At 40.0% G+C, this 5,812-nt stretch overlaps 1 long non-coding RNA gene across 1 annotated transcript; it reads left to right on the plus strand.

Moving 5' to 3' along the window:
• The first annotated feature begins 1,388 nt into the window (after positions 1–1,388).
• On the plus strand, positions 1,389–5,437 carry LOC125507660 (uncharacterized). Its single transcript, XR_007282935.2, has 2 exons — positions 1,389–2,780; positions 4,895–5,437. It is a non-coding gene; the product is annotated as an uncharacterized LOC125507660 (long non-coding RNA).
• Positions 5,438–5,812: the final 375 nt, after the last annotated feature.

Consider the following 5,812-nt stretch of genomic DNA (forward strand, 5'->3'; position numbering starts at 1 on the left):
CTATTTAGTAATAAATAATTTATCTGGCCTCTTTTTTGATTGTGTTTTTTGTGTTTAACTAGTAAGCGTGCACGTGCAATGCACGTTTCTTTTAACGCATAAATTATACTCTTTTACATGCAACATATGGCAGCAGAAAAATTTATCTATCTCTATTCTTATAAAAAAACTGAGTTGGTGATGATGATGTGCTTGCTATCTTGCAATATAAACTATATCTAACGGATAGAAAACAAACTATGACAATTTTGCAAAAGGATACCCGCACCTCTCTCATTCATCCTTATCTCCGACAACTTCATTGTTGAGTAATAAAAAAACAAGCTTGTGGAACAATCTGGCATGGTGGCCGCTGCCGACATCGTCCATCCCCATGCCTCCGCTAAGTCTGACCACCAATCACCACTGCGCCCCACTCCTCCTCATCTTACCTCTCATCTTTCTCGAGATATCATTTTTTCGATGAAATTCTCGAGATATCATTAGTTTTTACACATGGGATTACTCCTGCATGGGTCAATCACAACATGTGTTTTGTAAAAAAAATGCATTTTGGTGTTTCGTGCAATGCACGTTCATCTTGCTAGTAACACATAAATTGTATTCTAAAATAACATATACTCATGCACATCAAACAATATTATTTTTTTATCGTTAAAATAAACATATGGAAGTGGAAATCTCATTTAATTCATCTATTTCTCCCCATTCCAAACAAGTAAGGCAACAAATAAATCACAATATAACATTAAAATTCAATTGCATAACATAGTAATTTAGTTTTTTTGTTTCTCTCCCCTTTTTTGTTGCCACTTGGGTCCTGTAAAGAGCCAAAATGTTACAAAAGTGTTAGTGTTAAATAATCCTATCCAAGCGTCATTATCATAAAATATTTGCCAATGATCCTTAACACTTTCAAAAATCGCTGCCAAGTGTTCAGATGCAAATACTTGTAAAACTGGAAAAACAAATTCATGGCATAAAACTCAAAATTAACGACAAAAATAATGCTGGAGAAAATATAAGTATTATCAAAATTGAATTGGACTTGACAAAATTTAAAATCATAACCTTTCTATGGTTGGCAATGGATCATTCTATATAGCAAAATTTACCTGTTAAGAAGCGTCGGACAAAATATCTACCTACTCCATGAAATTTAACATCCAAAGACCACAAGATGACTTGCATGATTACAAAATTATATATAACAAAAATCTTAATAGTTTTATAAAACTTCCAAAATGATCGTGAGGAAACACCTTTTTTAACTTGTTGTGACCGTATAAAAAAATCGCACCCAGACAGGCGAACTGAATTGGACAAAGTCCGACCCTAAATACACAAATGACCAAAAAGGCTATTTTTGATTAAAAAAATGAACTGGACAACGCCCAATGCTACATCTGTAATTATGACTTTACCAAAAGGACTAAAAACCAACTCAAAAAGAAGAAAAATGAAAAAGCCTAAAAAAGAGGACACACTTGACTCTTCCTCTCAGTTCTCCACACCTCGTCACCTACCTTCACTACCCTTATCACTTCACTGTGTCCCCACTTCTCCCTGTGGCCACAAGCCCACAACTCTCTCTCTACCTCCTCAGGTTGCCCCTCCTCTTCGTCTCCACTACCGACGCGAGGTCTTGCACCCCCTCTCCCCACTCTTCTCAGCACTTCCTCGCCGAATCGGTCTCTGAAGTGCCCGAGTATCCGCTTGAGCTCGGCATGCTCGCTAGCCGACCCAGTGCTAGGCGTGGATGAAGGCCGACGCGGAGGCACGGGACTCGTCTCCACCAGATCAGCGGCCATGGCAATCGTGCATCCGAAGCTCCGCGGCCCGGCACCATGCCTTCCTCTCTGTCTCGCTCGCCCGGCGCTTGGAGCGTCTGCTCGTCGTCGGCTCTCACCACCCTGTGCGTGCGGCTGTGCTGTGCCCGGCCCTGCCCAGGTGCGGCAATAGTGCCGTGGTGGCTGGTCCCCTGCAACTGCAAGCCGACGCCAATTAATGATCTATTCCCCACTCCAGCTTTCATATCTGCTTAGTTCTGATTTGAGGTACTCCCCATTCCCCACTTTTGCTAATTCCTTTTTTTGGCGAAACACTTTTGCTAATTCCTAGTTGCTATTCATCACTGTGTAGTACATACGTAGCTCAGTATCTTAGGTTTAAGCATGAGATTCGTTTTAGAATCGGCGAGAAAAAAATAGAAGTTGGAGTAAGTTGTTCGATTAGACGTTCTTAACTTTGTTGCAACAGCTGTTATGAGTGGAGATTCTAGTCGGTTAATATTCTTGAGGCAACCATGCTGTCATAAAGTTGATTGATTAGTGGATATGAATTCTGGGTGGCTAGGGGCACTGTGAGGAGCTAGGGACCAAGACAGACGAGGTTGATTTGGCTTGATCCTGCCAAAGAAATTTACTTCTTCTGAAAAGACGGAAGCATGTTTTTAGAAAGTTCATGGTTAACTTTCCAAATCGGAGATTTATAGCAAAGCAAAGAGACAGGTTGAAGAATGAATAATTGATATAGCACAACCTTCTAGATGAAGTGCTTTTGCAGGCTTACAATGAATGGATATTGAAGACCATGGAAGAGTCCTCGAATTTGTTGCATCATAAATTGTTGGAACTCTGGAATAAACAGAAAGATGTGAATGGGGAGGCATACCTGCCTGCCATATACACCAACCCGAAGCTTTTGAGCGTTGTACAAAAGAAGTACTTGACAGGTTTACTTCATGATAGTCTCGGATTTTGTTCGGTCAGAATCATCAGGTACTTACTCACTTAATTTCCGAATATACCAGTTATTTGTTGAATGTATTGGTTCGACTTGGTGATACATCAAAGCTTCTCTTTACCTAAAACGACTTAAGGGTGTATTAAGGTAGTCCAATGCATGGGTTTCATATTTAAGTTCTTATATGTCATCCTATTTTCATAATGCTATGCAGTTAAAAATAAGAATAAATAGCTTACAAAATGCACCTTGTGAAGAGCTCAAAATCACATATGACTCAGAAGACCAGCATTTATGATTGCAACACCAAAAAATGATCAAACGTGCTTCGGGAATGCTATGCAGGGAAAAAAAGCACAATAGCATACCAAATGTACCCTGCTAAGACTCTGCACATATTCTTGTGCCTTAAGCATGACTTCGTGACTTTGGACTCTGACTAAAAATTACTCAACTTTCGTTGCCTATACTTGCTCTTCTCCGTACATGAGAGTTTTTGGAATTGCCTGTACGGACAGGTATGTATGACTGTATTGTCCAAAAAAAAATGTGTACGACAAGTATGTGTGGCTGTACGGTACACTTTGGCTATCTTAAAACATGTTTTAGTCTGGTCCTAATATAGTACTTTCTTAGGTCTTTAGTTTGGCCTTTACCAGTAAACCTACAATTACACTCTGGACATGGCAACATGTTTATGAAATTACACTGTGTAAGTGTTTGACTGGTCTCACATCAAAGCATAGTTTGAGACATTTCACTGATAAGCACATACATATATAGAAAGTTTGCACATAATCTGTTCAAACCGGGAGGGATACAGGGATTTTTTTAGATGAGGACAAACCTGTTTGCAAATCCTACGTCTACCATTGATTCTACCTGAATTTACTTTAGTAGATCTTCTCTTGTAAAATCCAAACTGTTTTCGAGCCTATACGTTTACTTTCCTATTTTTGTTTATCATGCAATACTTATCCTGCAGCCATCTAATATGAAAATTTAATGATAGAAGATGGCCTCATTTATATACAGAAAAATGTAAATTGTTGTAACATTTAGAGCATTCCACTTACCGGATTTTAATTCCATGTGCTTGGATGCATATTTGAATAAATCATCCAATTCTTTTAGCTATTGCACCAACAAATGAAAAGGTATTAGCATCAGAAGCCACAAATAAAAAGAAAAACAATCTCAAAGAAAAACAATCTTATTTGAGAAGATCGGGTGGTAGGACTAACTACAAACCGTAGAAGTGCTTTTGGAACGTCCACTCATCTTTGCATTGATGAGAGATTTAGGATAGCATCAACTACAGTAAAGCTTTCTATCCCTCTGCCTTTTTATTTCTTTAGGGTCTGCAATTCATGACACAGTTTAGCAGTTGAGCAACAATCTAGTGACTGCACCACCTGCACATGTTATGTTCTGCAATTGTGTGACTGGCGATTGTCCGGTAGCCGGCACCTGTGTTGCAATGTTACTGCCATCAAGGACGACAACAATATGCTTATTTTGCTCGCGGGTTGGACGTTGTTGCTTTAAAATGTCCTCTCTATTTTGTGCATACCGCTCCCTTTCCATCTGAATCTTTATCTCATTACGGCCTGCATGTTTGAAGAATAAATCATAGATCATTATATAGCAATAAAACTGGGCCGTATATCATGAAGTTGATCATCATTACCTTGTGATACAGCCAGCTGGGTGTGTGCCCCATTGATGTCGGCTGCGACAATTTTCTTCTGTTTATAGCCCTCACGCTGTCTCTTATTAAATCTCATCCCTATTTTGTGCATACTGCTCTCTATCCTTCTGCCTTTTTACTTCTTTAGGGTCTGCAATCAATGACACAATTCAGCAATTGAGCAACAAAACTGAAATCAGGTGCTTGGGTACTGATCATTACCTAAGTATTGGGTGTTGCTTATATCCTGGCATGGGGTGAGCGTCCCATTGGGAGTGGTCGGGACCATACGCTGTCCTTTAATCCTGTGAATGTCAAGAATGTTATCATACAACTGTACCTAAAGGAATAATGCAACAGGATATAGTAGTTTGTAATACCATTCATCTAGGTCTCTGGGTGTGTCTTTATTTGTGTTCATATTACTTGTAACTAAAGCATTCGACGGTCCATATGCAGGAAGGCTTTTAGGTGAGGTCAATTATATACTGAAGAGCATGCACCTGTGTTGGCGACGAGCTCATCAGCGCAGCCGTGGACGGGCGCCTCGGCGGTTGCACATGTGAGGGCGAAGAGCTCGTCGTTGTGGCCGTCGTCAGGTGACTCGGCGGATGCACTTGTGCTGGCGAAGAGCACGTCGTCGCGGTCATCGTCCGATGCCTCGGCGTCTGTGCAGGGCAGCGAGCAATGATGGCGCACGTCAAGCCGGATGCCTGGATTGATTCCCCCCTAATTTAGCAGATTTATTTTTGTATAGTTGAGCAAGTCCATGCGAATTGGACGTGCTGTTTCCTTGTGCGGGCATGGGATCCGTACTAAAGTGGCATATTGTGCGGCGGCTTCTTTGTGTGAGGTAGATGGTGGGAGAAGTAGGACGTGGGCGTCTGCCCTAGAAGAACATTTAATCCTGAGCGTTGATTGGTGTGGTAGACCTTTGATGTAATATAGAACATTGGATGTGATTTAGTGGGATTGATCAAACGTCTCTGGTACTTCTGTGTACACTTTGTGGTGTGACTTTGGGAGGATTCATGTTTTCTCTTTTAATAGTAGTATAGAGCGAAAATATTACAAAATTGTTAGTGTTAAATAATCCTATCCAAGCGTCATTATCATAAAATATTTGCCAATGACCCTTAACACTTTCAAAAATCGCTGCCAAGTGTTCAGATGCAAATACTTGTAAAACTGGAAAAACAGATTCATGCCATAAAACTCAAAATTAACAACAAAAATAATGCTGGAGAAAATGTAAGTATTATCAAAATAAATTAACAACAAAAATAATGCTGGAGAAAATGTAAGTATTATCAAAATTGAACTGGACTTGACAAAATTTAAAATCATAACCTTTCTATGGTTGGCAATGGATCATTC

This window comes from Triticum urartu, chromosome 1A (genome assembly GCF_056163025.1).
Source record: "Triticum urartu cultivar PI428250 chromosome 1A, HENAU_Tu73, whole genome shotgun sequence".
NCBI lineage: Eukaryota > Viridiplantae > Streptophyta > Magnoliopsida > Poales > Poaceae > Triticum > Triticum urartu.